This window comes from Camelus ferus, chromosome 4, assembly GCF_009834535.1.
Source record: "Camelus ferus isolate YT-003-E chromosome 4, BCGSAC_Cfer_1.0, whole genome shotgun sequence".
Lineage (NCBI taxonomy): Eukaryota > Metazoa > Chordata > Mammalia > Artiodactyla > Camelidae > Camelus > Camelus ferus.
In genome coordinates this window covers 11,320,184-11,337,261 of record NC_045699.1, presented here as the reverse complement: position 1 = coordinate 11,337,261, position 17,078 = coordinate 11,320,184, and the positions used below count along the sequence as shown (strand labels likewise).

At 42.6% G+C, this 17,078-nt stretch overlaps 1 long non-coding RNA gene across 1 annotated transcript in view; it reads right to left on the bottom strand.

Moving 5' to 3' along the window:
- LOC116663061 overlaps window positions 1–17,078 on the bottom strand; it is a 53,651-nt gene that overhangs the window by 13,126 nt on the left and 23,447 nt on the right. The window lies entirely within an intron of this gene.

Below are 17,078 nucleotides of genomic sequence, written 5' to 3'. Positions count from 1 at the left end.
TCGTGTGATGAATCAGCTCCACACAATGGTCACATTATAAATATCATTACAGACGTTAAAGGTGAAAAAGTATGGCCCCTTCTAATGTGGAGGCGCTCACATCCTCCCCGAGTTGGTAAATCACAGGCCCAAGGCACCTGCACGGCCCTCCCTCTCCCTCTTCCCCGGACTGTTCTGAGGGTTACACTGTGCCCTTCAGCAGTGATGAATGGAGTGTTGTGCTAACCTGGGCAGCTCCATTATTCATGTCCCCATCCTCTGTCCAGGCCGATAATTGCAGCATCCAGGAAGTAGAAGCAAAAACTGTATTACAGATGAAAGTTTCATCTTCCTGATTATAATATCTGACAAAAGGTAGGCTTTTCTATTAATCTCAGCTCCCTTCCACCAGAGTGGCATTTATTCACTGGTCATACCTGTGCAGGGGCCCGCATCCAGGCAGCGTCCCACAGAAACGGAACAGGTGACTCTTGGGATCTATCACTTCAGCCTGGAGAAGCTGAGGTGATAATCACATCACTCCATTGATAGGATGATAAACATGTCAACCCTTAATCGACCCACAACAGGCATAAACTCAGAGTTTTACTGGAGACAGTCTGTGTCCCAGAATTCCTGACTGCCAGGACCCGGGTGAGCGCTGCTGAATATAAAGCATTCCAGTATATTCAGGCTCTTTCACTGCAGCCTATTAAAATCCAATTCACGCTTACTCAGAACTGCCCTGGATTTGTCAGAGTCATCTATTTCCTCCTTTTAGTTCTTAAAGCGATACTCAGAAAAGGGTATTCAGTTACACAAATTATATCTAAAGGATACTGGTCAAAGATTCATTGTTGAAAATGTATAATTATAGGGACTTTTGTCATAATTAACAAAGAGGCAGAACAAGTGACAAGCCCATCAGAGTACAATAAAAGCATCAATTTGGGTTACAAGGCAGTCCATTACCATAGTTGATCGTGGTTTCTATTAAGTCTTAGAGCGACAAAGGTTGTAACTTTGCCATCTGCTACTTCATCAAATGGTTTATAGGAAAGCTTCTGGCCTAGAGGAAAACTGTAATACAGCTGCAGGCTGCTCACTGCTCTTTTTAAATTAAGACTTTTCAAGGAAGTCTAGCATTCAATCCAAACTGCAGAAAAAAGGTAAATGAATTTGTGTGGTGTAGTACCCACAAACCCTGGAATTCACAATTGTAAAACTTCAGCCATGAGTCATTTCAAATTTGCTGTATATTGGGCATGGGGCATATCTAGAGAAAGAAAACAGAGTGAGACCTGGCCCATTAGCCAGGTGGGATGTCTCTGCAATTGCCTCCCATCTGAGACACATCTGTCTCTCCAGACAGACGCAGCAGACTTCCCTCCAGGTTGCCAGCAACACTGGAAGCCCCTACCTGACCTCTTTATAGCTGTGGAGACATCAGGAGAGGAAGGTAAAGGCAGGGCCTTCGCCCCTCCATCTGCCCTGGCTCTCCCTTTTCCTGAGTCCACAGCAGAACTGTCTCTAGACAAGACTGACTCTCAGCGAAACAGAGGAGAGGCAGGGTCTGCTCCTAGACTACACACAGACTAGTGTCCCAAAACAGGCAACTTCAAGGTTTCTTTAAGTAACTTAAGTTTTACTAAGTAAGGTGTCTTTGTAGCCTTAAGACTGAAGAGAAAAGAAAATCAACTACAAGCTATTAAAAAAAAAAAAAAGACAGGGTCATAGAGCAAACAGGGAATTACTCATCTATACGTACCATTTTCTGACAACAGGCCCCCTTTCTCAAGAGCTGAGGGTGGATCTGTTCCTTCAATATCTGGGGCAAAACTGGCTCTACCACCTCATGGTGGTGTACAGGGAGAGGCAGTCAAAAAAGATCCCAGATCCCAGTTGGTGCAAATGGCCAAGGAACTTGGCCAGCAGCTTCCTATTCTATCCTGCAATATCCTTCTTTTAGAATTGATAATGTGTGTATGTGTGTGTGTCTCTGTTTGTGTATGCACATGTGTAGAGACAGAGAGGATCAAAGTTACAGCAAGCTTTTAGAGAGTGTCTATTCTTGCAAGCATCTCACAGTCTAGTCAGGGAAATGAACAAGTAAATTGTAATAATTAGAAAACATCGTATGACACTTCACAATGGAAGTGTCGTGTGGGCGCCAAGGAAGGAGTGGTTGATGCTGTCAGATGAAGGCAGAAAGGCTTCATGGAAGAGGTGATGATAAATTGACTCTTGAAGGACAGGAATTTCCAGATACCTTAGGGGTTATCTGCTTAGGTGGGTAGTTCTCAGCCTTGAGCACGCACGGAGTCACCTGGAGAGTTTATTAAAACACAGATTGCTGTGCCTCACCCCAGAGCTTCTGATTGGATAGGTCTGATGTGGGCCCACGAATTTGCATTTCTACCAAGTTCACAAGTGATGCTGATGCTGAGAACCTGAGGCTTATGTGCAGAGTAAGGAGTGGAAGCAGAGGGAGATGTGCTGGGAAAAGGCAGACGCTGGATCGTAAGGAACCCTGGGGTCGACGGAGAGACCATTCACTATCTGGACAGTAAGGACCCCTCGACAGGTTTTAAGCCACAGACTGCAATTATCGTATTTGTGTTTTCGGAGGGCAACTCTGGGGAAGGAAAGAGTAGTTATAACATGGTTCCAGTCAGCCTCTCAGGAAATGAAGTTAGAACAAAAGCCCAGGGGAGTGATAGGAACGTGGAGGATGGATCTGAGGTTACTTCTGTGAAAATGAGAACAAAAGCCTGGTCTCTTGAGCTATCCTCTCTAAGGGGGAAAATAAATCAACTATCTCCTTTGCCTCCAGAAACTGTTATTCCTTCTCACCCTTTATTAAAATATGCATGAAGTCTCTTCTGGGAAAGGACACACTGATTTTAGCATCATTTCCTTAACAGCCATAGTTTGTTAATTCTCTTTTCCAAGAAAAAGGGAAATATCCTAATTGAATGAAGTCAGAGGATCCCCATGGGTCTTTCATATGCCTGTCTGTTATCCACAAAGCTCTCGGGTAAGGGCACGTGGGGAACAAAAAAGATGGGGTGGGGCTGGGGCAGGGGAGCCTGTGTGTTCATAGTTTGGGAAGAAGCCCACCAGAGAAGGCCAGGAGGAGGACAGAGCAGTGATGTAGAGAAGGCAAGAGGAGCAGCAGAAATAACAAAAGCTGGGGCACCTGAGGATTTCTAGGAAGTCTCAGAAATATTTGGTAGGCAACTGAATTTCCTGCAGAACGTGCTACACAAGGGAAATACAAAATTATATTATTTTACAATATTAACCAAAGCCAACATTTACTGATGTTTACTGTCTTAGCTGGAGTTTCCCCATCAGCAGAGCCTGAGGTTCACCAGCTGGTGGTTTATTTGGGAATGGGGCCAGAGGGAGCAGGACTGTGGAAGAGAGGAGGGGCTTGGGAGCAGGGGAAGCCAATCCCAGGCTGCGGGGTAGAACTGGCAACTGCCAGGGGCCACTGCTCACTTGATCTCACAGGACCTCCTGAGAAGCTCTAGGAGACACTCCTCAGGACCATCCACCCAGGGAAGAAAGGGCCCGGGATTCCCGCAGTGGTCAAGGGCTGGCCTGCAGGACATTAAATCTCTCACCCTTCTGAGCTGCATACACAGGAGTGCCCACTGCAGGTGTCAGAGAGCCCTGGGTAGGAAGTGAGGACAGCAAGGACCTGTCAGGGTACACCTGCACCAAGCGGGCAGGGCTTGGGCAGGACTGGCTACCACGAGTCACCATCAGAGGCAAGACCACAAGTATGTTTGGTCCGGGAGGCCTCCAGTGTGGCCGAGATGGGCCAGTTCCTGGGCTGAGGGTTTTACATGCATTATTTTATTTAAGCCACACAACAACACTGTAAGGCAGGCATTGCTATCCCCACATGGCAGAAGAGGGAATGAGGGTTAGAGGCCCAAGTTGAGACAGATGGGAAGTGGTAGGGTTAGAGCCCAAATCCACCTCTTTCTGACTTTAAAGCCTGTGCTTAACCACAATATTAGCCTGTACCCAACATATTCAACTAGATGGTAACTCAAGAAGTTAGTTGAGGAAGCCATATCAACAGTCTTTAAAACAGTTATTAATTTTATTTCTATTCTAGAAATCTACCTTAAGGGAACAATCAGAAATGTGTACAAAGAATGTTTATTCCAGCCTTATTTATATTGGAATAGATAGAAAAATAGATAGATATGTGTGTACATATATGTACATACATGTGGTATCATGCAATCATTTAAACTGATGACTATTAAAAATATAATATGGAGAAATACTTGTGATACAGTTAAAAATATAGCTTAAGAACATACAGTATGAGATTAACAACATGTAAAACAGAAACACACAGGGAAAAAAGACTGAAAGGAAAAGACAAAAAGGCTAAAAGGAAAAGGAAAAGTATTAAAGTGGGTGGTGGGAGATAATACTAATTTTAAAACTTTTTTCTTTATACTTCTTAGTATTTTAAATGTTCTACAAAAACACATATTACTTGTATACTCAGGGACATATTTATTTTAGTTTAATAGGCAGTGGGTGAAGTGGCTGTTACCCACCAGGGGCTCCCCACCAGTGCCCTGGGTCACCTTCCAGCACCAGCTGGGCGGGGTGGCCTGCCCTGCCCTGCACCCCTCACAGCAGCTGCTGTCAGTGCTGTCACTAAGGGTCCTTTGTGGCTAAGAGAAGGGTTTGTGTTCTTCACAAAAGTCTCCTTCAAACATTCTGCTTGAGCCTACAGCCGTGTCTCTACCCCCGGGCTCCAGAGACATCTCGGCCAGTCCCCAGCGGGGCATCACCGCAGCCTGGCCACTACTCTCCGTGTCCACAGCAGGGCTAATGACCCCGGAATGCTTGTGTCTGAGAAGATCTCAATGAGGGGCAGCCCTGCTGCAAGTCTGGCCTGTCAGGATGAGCTCTCTGTCCCGGGCAGGGCTAGAGCTGTTTCTCCTGAATTCCCTGAAACCCCAGGTGTTTTCCTGGTGCCTGGAGAAGATAAGGATGTGGGAGGGAAAAGGGCATGGGACCTACACCTTCTCACCCTTCACTAAAGACTAGATGTACAGTTGGCCCTCCATATAGGCAGGTTCTGCATCTGCAGATTCAACAAACCATGGATCAAAAGTATTTGGGAAAAAAACTTCCAGAAAGTTCCAAAAAGCAAAACTTGGATGTGCTGCACACCAGCAACTATTTACATAGCATTTACATTGTATTACGTATTATATGTAATCAGGAGCTGATTTAAAGTATACAGAAGGATGTGTGTAGGTTATATGCAAACACTACATCATTTCATATAAGGGACTTGAGCATCCTCGGATTTTGGTATCCAGGGAGGGGCATGGGACCAATACCCTGCAGTAACCGAGGGATGACTATAGTTCAATGTTCACACCCTCGCCAACCCAATTTCCCTTATTCCCAATGGAGAGTCTTCATCTATAGGATTTCTCACTTCTGAATCTGCCAACGAAGTCCCTCCTCTTTTTTTTTTTTTTTTGCTTTTTTTTTTTAGGGATGGAGGTGCCCTACGCTACATCTGTCTCATCATTGCTGTGTGGCCATTTCTATCATCATTTTTATCTTGGAGTCTATCCTCTTGACATCCCTCCTAGAAATAATTCCCAGAGACCCAAAACTAGAAGACTACCATGCTCAGGATGGTCATAGCCCAGGGCCTCAGAGTGATGTTTCCTTAGGCCACATGGTTCCCTTCTGCCCTTTAATAAACAGTCTGAGCAATTTCAGGGAAACACAGTTGCTTGGCAGGGTGCCCAGTGGGGCAGACAAACATGAAAATTTTGGCTCTAACCTGAAGCACACTCTCAGTTCTACTTCACTCCACATTACCAGACATCAAAAGATACCCTGACAAGGGAATCACTTGGAGGAAACCTTGCTATATGGCATATTTTAAATAGCATTCCCCTATCTAGAGAATTGCACCCACTATGAGGTCCACCTTCCCAAAGGAACTGTGAGATCAATCTACCCAGCATCCTTTGCAATGACGTGACGGCAAATATTTCTCAATTCCATTACTTTGTATCACTTGCCAACTTCCATGGTGTAAACCCCCCTACTGTGGCCTACTTCAAGTTACCAACAGTTTAAAAACTGGCCTATAAAGTCCATGAAACTTAACTGTCACTGCTCAGAGCTGGCTTGAGCCAGCTTCAACATCCCACTAGGCAGACGTGTGACTCATATTCCATAATGAGATGCACCTGCATGAAACTTCAGTTTTGAAGAGAGAAGAGAAACATATTAGGAAGCAAGCTCCACAAGGAATCTGTCTTTTTGCAGTGTGGCAGGAGAAGCACCCTATTTCGGAGTGTGGAAGACACGGTGGTCCTGGTGCCCCATGGTAGCACCTGCAGCATGGGCTGCTATGTCTGGCACCACAGCAACGGTGACAGGGTCCTCCCTGGAGCAGACTGAGGTGTTTTTGAGCACTGTTCCTGACTTCAGGGCCTCCAAGCCCACCCGGAGGTTCTGTGAACTTCTTTATATTCTTTAATAAATCCCTTTTGCATTTGGATTGAATAGAATGCATTATCTTATTTGCAAATAAGAGCCCTAGTCGATTCTGCCTGAGGCAGAGATACATAATTGTAAGCAGAATTAAATACTGTTTCCATTAAATCTGTCTTTAGAGTTAACGATTTTCCCCCATCGGGGTGAAAATTCAGGTTCATTCAATCCTATTGCTCCCCATTGATAGGAGTGGTGGACAGAAACAACTTCAAAACTGATTACTCTGCAGCTCAAGATGTAGGAAGGCTGTGGCTGTATCACCCAATGAAGCATCGAATGAGAGTCCTAAAAAGACCAGGGGAGAGTGAAGGTAATTCCTCCACTCAGCTGTGCCACGTCTCACTTCACCAAAGAAACTGAAAAATTCCTCTGAAGAGAAACACAGGAACCATGACGATTATCCATTATGTACATTTTGATAACCTCTCCCAAATAAGTAATTATTCCAACTTTACTTTATATACTGTTTTAGTACTTTCTGGACCACCCACCTCCAAGATGCCTGAAATATTTGTTAAAATTGGTTAAAATAAAATTATCTCTGCCTTGCCCGACCTCTTTAATCAGAATCTCTAGGGATAAAGATCAGGAGTTTATATTTCCAAATTGTGCTTAAATTTTTGAGAACCTAACTTTTTTTCATTAATATCACAAAAAAGGGCCCTCCCCAAAAACATACATTAAAAAGTTTAACAGAAAACCCCAGGCATAGAACACAAATTATATGTTTAGACAAGCAGATATAACATTGTCATGAAATGTTTAATTAAAAACACTTAACCCATAGTTTTAGGCCAATAAAATTTTCCAAAATTCTGGGGATTTCAAGAGAAGGTGAGAGGAGCCCTGACCATTTTGCTGGAAGTCACCATCTTCCCTTACTTTCTCTCCACATCCAGAAACCTCCTGTGTCCCTAGATAGCTCTCTAAAGAGCGCTCTACCCAGGGCGGATTCCAAACACTGCTGCAGGTACCACGCCTGAAGATGTGGTGGAGCTTAAAATAGCTAAGCTTCAAGGAGGGCTGTTTACAAGATACCATGCTAAGCACTCCGAATGAATTGTTTCATTTAATCCTTACGACTTTGTGATGCAGGCACAATCATTACTGTCATTTTATAGATGAGGAAAGGTAGATGCAAACAAACTGTCCAGGTTCTCAGTGAGTTAGTGGCAGAGGCAGGACATGACCTGTGGGAGTCTGACTCCAGGGTCTACACTCTTCAGGATGGCACCATACTGACAGAACCGGACGATGGTCAGAGCAAAGACAGAGGAAGGAAATGTGGCCTGCTGCAAGGAAGCTGCCCCCATGTGCATAAGGATCTATCCAAAACCCCAAGACTCACAGAGAATCTTGGAGAATTTGACAGGGAGGCTGGGTTTTCTCATTAGCCAGTGAGGACCAGTCTCTGACACGTGGATGGCAGCAGCGATTGGGACCTCACCACGGTTTGTGGCCTGAAGAGTCACAAACCATATATGTAAAGTGGTGACAGTTCTTATTACAGAGAATGGACTCTGTCACTGCCATCTGATCCTTTTGTTGTCTTCATTTAAAAATGAGCTAAGATAAAAATCGAAGACTGTACAGCACAGGGAACTATATTCAACATCTTGTAATTATGTATAATGGAAAAGAATCTGAAAAAGAATACATATATGATTTATATATATATATACATGTATAAGCATAACTGAATCACTTTGCTCTACACCTGAAACTAACACAATATTGTAAATCAACTATACTTCAATTTTTTTAAAAAAAGCAGCTAAAAAACACCTTCCAGGGTGTTTTTTGCTGGGAAGAGCGGACGCAGGGTGCTTGCTGAAGCAGCCCTTTACTCAATTCTACCTCCTCCTCTGTCTTGTATTCCTGGGTTTCATAGGAACTGAAGCCCTCCCCTTGAAGCAGTGCAGCAAGGACCTAGGCTCAAATCCTAACTCCACCACACAAGATCCGAAACCTTAAGCAAGTTAGCTGACCTCTCTGAACTTCAATTACATCATCTGTAGGGGGAAAAAATAACCTTCTTAACTCACAGGAATGATATGAGGATTAAATGAAACCAATAATTAACAAAAGTCCTGGCAAAGACTAAATGCTTAATATATAGTAACTACTTGGATTGTTATAAGAGCCCACATCTCTCCCTGCATCACTTATGCATTAATTCCTTTATGCCCAGCTCCCTTCAACAGACATTTCTGAGTTCTGCGCTTTTGCTTTGTGGACGCACACAGCCAGCAGGACACCGACAGAGGGAGGGTGTGGGTGAGTCATCAGGCCTCTGCTCCCGTTCTCTGCAAAAGCCCTACCTGAAAGAGCAGGCCAGGCCGCTGCGGTTTGCTTTCACAGAGACGCCTGCTAGGGAGCGAGGCCCAGGGACCCAGGGAATCAAGCTGTCTCTTCCTCGGTGCTCTTTATCTTTTCTCTCAAAACAGCAAAAGCATGGTTTCTTTTCACACGGGAATAAAAGGGATGCAGAAACTTTCTCTTCCCTTTCACAGCTTCCCTCCCATCCCTCTGCCTGTCTGTGCACTGGCTGCCTGGCTCTCTGTGTCTCTCCGTACTGTGCTATCTCAAGACTGTCCATAACAGAGAGCAGCAAATCAAGTCCTCATCCCAAAGTCACACCAAAGGGTAAAACAAACTCAGATAAGAGACTGCGCCTATTCTGATGAGTGAGGACTGCCAGCCCCATCAGCTAAGACTGAATGACGCCTTTCTAAAGAAATGTTACATGAATTTCATTTTCTGGCTTGCCCCTAGCACCCCTCAGGTTGGCTTTTTTCATGTTTTTTGATGTTTATTCATAGGAATAAATTGTTTGATGTTTCTGGATTTTTCTTTCAGTGACTAAACAAGAAAAGAAAAAAAAAAGAAATACATAATTTCAAGCCCTCATACCACTGGTTGCAATGGTAAAAAGTGATAAGAAAAAAACAGACTTTGTTCTTTAACCAACTGTTTGGTTTATCACTTACTATGTCTCATGTACCTAGCTACAGGCCCCCTGCCCTCAAATCTCATGGACTAGAGCAGGGTTTCTCAAACTCATCATTATTGACATTTGGGGAAGGATAATTCTTTGTTGTGGAGAGTCTTCCTGTGCAGTGCAGGATTTGGTAATATCCGTAGCCTCTCCTTTCTGGATGCCAGTAGCATCCCCACCCCAGCTGTGCCAACCAAAAGTATTTCCAAACATTGCCAAATGTCCCTTGGGAGACAAAATTTCCCCTGGGTAAGAACCAGTAGACTAAATACACATGAAAACAAATGCAAATAATGAAATGAAACAGATACCAAAATGAAATGAGATCGTGATGGAAGGCAGAAATGTGTTAAGTGCCACAGAAGGGAAAACCAACTCCACCAGGCAAAATGAGGAAAAAAGAGAAAATGAGGAAAACAGAGGATCAAGCCAGATTTAGAGCTTTTGTTGTCTGAAATAACCCCCTATGTTGAACTCAAACTAGCCTTCTTATACAGCTACTATCCTTCAGTCTAGATCCTCTCATTTGATCCTTTGAAGTTAGTAAATGCAAAAACTAGTCGTCTATGCAAGTATTTCCCAGCTCACGTGATACAGTCTGAATTCTCTACTCCAGACTCCAGTCCTCTAAAAGAGAAGCATGGGGCAGAGATCACTGGTTGAGCCTCAGCCATTGCCAGTGAAGAGGAGGGCAAAGAAGAGAGCAGCCCCTGGGGAAAAACTTGGGGGAGCATAAGTGTATAATCCAGCACTAAGCATAAGCATCCGAATTTACTTTTAAAATCTAAGTCTGGGAAAGGATTTTACCAGCCTGATATATTTTTCTACTGTGCAATGAAATAAAAATGAGCTGTAACAATGGAGTTTTCTGAAATGTCATAAAATTAAGGTACTTCATTCGACACTTAACCAGAAACTCTATGCACACAACCACGCTGTTTAGTGGTGTTCCCTTTGCTCTCCTTCCATGTTTTAACCATTTGCTCCTCTCCAAGTTAAGAAAAATTCCAGCTGAAATAGCAGCCACTCAGACACTCACTGCTGTAGGTCATTCATGCTAGCCAGCCACCCAGGATCACTGTCCCACGTGTGCAGATTTGTGTGAATACACAGGAGTCTGTTTAATCTCACTGATCTTAATGCTGATAAATGTACAAAGTGAAAATGAAGGGACTGGAAAGAAGCATTTCCAGAATGGTCAAGTAAGAACTGAAACTTAGCAGGACCTTGCGGGACCTTCCTGGCTACAAGCCCTTCCAGTGTAACCTGCTTCTTGTTTGTAAAAAACTTCAGTCATCCTAGGCCCTCCTCGAGTTCCAAAGAGCAGACTCGAACAGTTAATGATTAGAGAAGGGAGAAAATGCAGAAACAAAGGAAAAGCAGTCAAGCAAGTAAAGTAATACTGGTTTGAACAACAATTCAGGGATAAAACAAAGTCAAAGGCCTCCCAGCTCCTCCTCAAGGGTTGTAGGTAACAATCTAATGCATATCTTTGAGTCATTTTGCAGAAACAAAAACCCCCACCCAGTGGAAGTTGTTGATTACATGCTGATCACAAGCATATGGATCCCAGACTGGTTGAAACCAGAAGATTAATGATTAAAATTCCCAGAACATCACCCTGTTACCCTCACCACCAATCAATCAGAAGAGTGTCCACAAGCTGATTACACACCCAATGGCCCTACTCCTAATGTTGCCTTTAAAAACCCTTGCTAAAGAATGTACCAAGGAGAAAGATGGTCTCTTCAGCAAGCAGTGTTGGGAAAACTGGACAGCTATGTGTAAATCAATGAAGTTAGAATACTTCCTCACACCATATACAAAAATAAACTCAAAAAGATTTAAAGACTTAAATAAAAGACAAGACACTATAAACCTCCTAGAAGAAAACATAGGCATAACATTCTCTGACATAAATCTTAGCAATATTCCCCTAGGGCAATCTACCCAGGGAATAGAAATAAAAGCAAAAATAAACAAAGGGGACATAATTAAACTTACAAGCTTTTGCACAGCAAAGGAAACTATACACAAAACTAAAAGACAACCTAGAGAATGGGAGAAAATCTTTGCAAAAGCTGCAACTGACAATGGCTTAATTTGCAGAATATATAAATAGCAATTTTCATAATATATAAACAGCTCATATAATTTAATAACAAAAAATCAAAGAACCCAATCCAAAAATGGGCAGAAGACCTAAAAAAGCAATTCTCTAATATGGACATACAAATGGCCAATAGGCACATAAAAAATGCTCAATATCACTAATTATCAGAGAAATGCAAATCAAAACTACTATGAGGTATCACTTCACACCAGTCAGAATGGCCATCATTCAAAACTTCACAAACAATAAATGCTGGAGAGGCTGTGGAGAAAAGAGAACCCTCTTATACTGTTGGTAAGATGGTCTGGTGCAACCATTATGGAAAACAGTATAGAGATTCCTCAAAAGACTAAAAACAGACTTACCATATGATCCATCAATCCCACTCCTGGAAATATATTAGGAGGGAACTCTAATTTGAAAAGATACATGCACCTCAGTGTTCATAGCAGCACAATTTACAATAGCTAAGACATGGAAACAATCGAAATGTCCACTGACAGATGACTAGATAAAGAAGTTTTGGTATATTTATACAGTGGAATACTATTCAGCCATAAAAATAATAAAGTAATGTCATTTGCAGCAACAATGGATGGACCTGGAGAGCATCACTCTAAGTGAAGTAAGCCAGAAAGAGAAAGAAAGATACCATATAATATGACTTACATGTGGAATCTAAAAAAAAAAAAAAAAAGACACAAATGAACTTGTTTACAAAACAGAAACAGATTCACAGACATAGAAAACAAACTTATGGTTACTGGGGGGAAAGGGGGTGGTAAGGGATAAATTGGGAGTTCGAGATTCGCAGATTCTAACTACTATATATAAAATATATAAATAACAAGTTTCTTCTGTATAGCACAGGGAACTATATTCAATATCTTGTAGTAATGTATAATGAAAAAGAATATGAAAATGAATGTATGTATATGACTGAAACTTGCTGTACATCAGAAATTGACACATTTTAAACTGACTATATTCAAATTTAAGAATGGAAAAAAATAAAAAGAAAAAAAGAAAAGAAAAACCCTTCCCTAAAAGCCACTGAGGAGTTCCAGCTCTTTTGAGCATCAGTTGCCCACTCTCCTTGCCTGTCTATCTGAAAATAAACAGTGTACTTTCCTTCATCACAACCCAGTGTCAGGAGATTGGCTTTGCTGTGTGTCGGGCAAGTGAACCTGAGTTCAGTTAGGTACTAGAACCTCCGAAAACCTATTCCTCCATAAAAGCAACCAGAACACTGGCAAAGAAAAGAGTCAAAATTAACTTTTTCAGAATTCTATGAATTAACTCAAGGCATGCAATGATCCAAGGAGTGTTTATTTAAGAAAAGTGGCTGAATCTCAGTTAAAAATGGCAAGCTTTCTGACATTTGAACTTGTCCTATTACCATTTTGTTTTGAATCAGAAAGTCTGTACCATTATTTGTTGAATAGATGTAGTTTGCTCTGGTTGATTAAGCATCAATCAATTTATAATAAGGCTGAGTATACACAGTAATAACAAAGCAGCAATTTCACCATTCATAAATCCATTTTTGGCCACATGAGGTTTTCACCAGTAAGTGAACGGACACAGTAATTGTTCTCACAGCCTACTAGAGTTCATGTGGACCCTAAGAGATGACTTTAATAAGGAGAGACTCTGAGAGATTTGGGTACATGGCACACATTTAGTTTTGATATGCTACCATTATCACTACCTTCACTATAAAACATGTCCATGATCTTTTAACTGGGCCTCTGCCACTAAGCTTAGAATTAGAAAATAAGAGTTGTAGGGGAAGCAACAACACCCTTCACTGTAACTACCACTCCTGCTGGCATGTAACTCTGCCATCAGAATGAAAAAAGAAAAGTTAAATTGCCTAGAACTGTTAGTGAGTGTTTCAGGACTTTTCACGCCTTTTTTTTCCAATTCATTTTTACCAAGAGTATAAGTTCCTTTCACATCATCTCTGACTACATTGGTTGCCATGGTTTTCTAGCTTTCAATACCCCTGGAAACAAACAACCCATTAGATTTATGTCATTGTTAATTTGTCTCTTTGTATAAAACACATAGGTGATTTGTAGCTTGGAAATCAGCACTAGTCATCTCAAGTCTCCCTTAGCCAAAAGTTGGCACCAGAATGTTTTAACCATAGATAAAATAGCATGACTTCAATTTGAAGAGCCCATGAAAAGATAAGTACCGTTTTTAATTAGTATGTCAATTTTGCCTGCTTTTAGAGTTGCTAAAGACAGTTTATTAATCATTTATGCATTTTCAGTATTATCCTGTGTCCAAGCCTCCTTTTTTTTAGATAATGTGAAAATACAAATTATCCTAAATTTTCCAAAAAAATCACAAATTCCAAATTGATAGACTCCAAATTTCTTAAAAACATATTTACTTGAAAGTGATATTACAGCATTATCTGAGTGTTCTTTCTGGAGGTTCTAAACTGTTTTTACTCACAAAGCTTCTGACACCAAATATGTGGGGGGTTTTCCCCACACCAACCAATTCTCCAACTTCTCCAAAGACAATTGGGTGTCTACAATTCAATCCTGACACTAACTTCCCAGAGTTCAACAGACCCCACAGGCTAAGAGCTCCGTCCCACAAGACTACTCCCACTTCAGATGCCGATCACAAGCCCTGGCCTCTCAAACTTCTGACTGACCACCTATAAATCTGGGTTCTCATGATGGCCTCCTCAGATTTGATGATTTGCTAGAATGACTCACAGAACTCAGGAAAGGTTTACTTACTATTAGTGGTTTATTCTTAAAAATACAACTCAGATGGGGAAGGTATAGCTCTAAGTGGTAGAGCACATGCTTAGCATGCACGAGGTCCTGGGTTCGATCCCCAGTACCTCCTCTAAAAAAAAGTAAGTAAATAAATAAACCTAATTACCTCCCCTCTCCCAAAAAAATACAACTCAGAAACAGCCAAATGGAGAAGATACGTAGGGCAAGTTACAGGGTCAGGAGCACAGAGTTTCCATACCCTCTCCAGGCAGGCCACCTCCCAGCACTTTTAAGTGTTCACTGCCCAGAAGCTCTCCAAACCCCATCTTTAGGACTTTTTATGGAGGGTTCATTAAGTAAGCATGATTAAATCCTCAGCTATTGATGATTAACTCAATCTCCAGCCCTTCCCAGAGGTCAGAGGCTGAGGATGAAAGTTCCAACCCTCTTAGTCATGCACTGGTCTTTCCAGCAGCCAGCCTCATCCTGGAGCTATCTAAGTGCCCCCAGCCACCAACAATCTCATCAGCATACAAAACATACCCAATCACACCAGAGAGTCCAAGGGTCTTAGAGGCTCTTGTGTCAAGAACTAAGGACTAAGGCCAAATGTTAAAACAAAAGATGCTCCTATCATCTCTATCACTCAGGAAACAACAAGAGAGTTGGGAGCTCTAGAACTGAGGACAAAGGCCAAATACATATTTCTTCCTATATCACAATATCACAAAGGCACATCAATTCTTTCAAGCCACGAAGAGAACCAGTCTACATCTGGTGGGTGTGAATCTCCCAATGACCTCAGCCCCATTCAGTTCAGGCCCAAAAGAGAAGTCAGTCTAGAAGAATATAAACAGCTTCATACCCACGAGCAAGAAAGAAAGTTGGTAAAAAGTTTATTATGTCCTAAGGGACCAGGTCCTATTTCCTGTGGAAGTTATCTTAAAAGCTCCTGAATCATGACTGACCGGACACTGCCCCCAGCCCCAGGCCCACTGTTACAATTAGGGTTAGAGTCAGAGTTTGTAATTTCCCTGTCTGTTTTACCTTACTCTGGCAATTGAAATTTACAATCATGTTTGGATTCTGAGTCATTCCCCTAGGAATGGAGTCACCGGACGACAACCTCAGGAGAATGACCAGACCCTCCGAAGTCCCTCCTGGCACCTAACGAGTCTGATCAGATAAAGAAGGTTGCACTGGGGATAAAGAAGGTTGTGGGCTGATGACCCTCCAGACCACTGGATGGCCCCATGACACCGGACAGACCCACCAAGATTCAGGAGGAAGCTTCACCAGAGACTCTTGTTGATCAATATCCCCTTTTACTCTCCAGTTTGTTCACTATATAATCACTAAGCCCCAACCCTAAGATGGGCTCTCAGCTTTGAAGGCACTAGTCTGCCAGCAGTCCCCTTTGCCTGGCAAAGGAATAAAGCTGCCTCTTTTCTTCTAAGCTCCAAGATCTTGTCTCTGGGTTATTTGGCTCGTCAGGGACAGGGGCCGATCTTTTGGCAACAATATTCCCCTCTGATGTCATGGAGAACTGCTCCCTAAAATTTTAATGCTGGGACTTCCCATCCATCCACTCCTCCCTACCCCCACCATCTCTGGCTCAGCTGAACCTTGGCAGGTGATACTTGCTAGTAGCCTAGGGCAGAGGTCCTGTCTTATGCATTCTTGTATTGTCAGCACATACCACAGAGCCCGGGCAGAGGAAGCTCTCACTTGTGTTGAAATAAGAGGAACTGAAATATTTGTTAAATGAGTGATGTATGCACAGGCCTACAATTGTAACAACTTGAATGTAGCAAAAGTGAGATATTTAAGAGAGTAGGCCAACGTGCCCATCCTAGCCTAAGCCCAGTCAGCCTGACAGAAGAAGGCAGGATAGCAGATCTGAGGAGAGTGGCCAAGAACCAGAACTAGGAAGGTCAGGTCCACCTTGGCCACTGGCAAGTCCAGGCAGCACTGAAGAGTCAAGGTCACACATTAGGATTCACTTCCTTCCCTTCTGGCTGTGGGATATAGACTTGATTTCCAATGTTCATTCTTTGATTCAGTTTATTCTTTGATTCAACATTCAACAGGCTCACTTACAAAACCCCTATGTGAGCAACACAAGGAAACAGAAGGCTTTCCAGAGCCTGCGATGCACGTTAGTCATAATACCAAGTCAAGTGGTCACGGCCACAAGAGGGAGATGAATGAAGGTCTACCTGGTAAGAGACCTGTTAATAATCATCTGATTATTACAGAGAAGCACTTTCTCACCTAATACATATATATCTGCACAGCAGAAAGGATTTATGAAGTGGTCCTCAGACTGGTCCTCAGACTGGTCCCCCTGCTTACAACACTGGTCTCTCCCCACTCCCCTTTCCTAACTCCACTTATCTTTAGGTCTCAACTTAGAAGTCAGTTCCACCAGAACAACTTCTTTGATCCTTCCAAGGTCCCTACTACATGCTCCCAGACACACATGACCTCCCTTATTAGAGCACTTACTACACTGTCTCCTAATTATTTGCTTAATTTTCTGTCCCCCTAATTGGATTAAATTCCACAAAGACAGAACTGCACATGGCTGGGTCACCCTGTATCTCTGCTCAGGGTTTGGTGCATGGTAGGCATGCAGTGAACGTTTTATATGGATTTCTCAGTCAGTCAA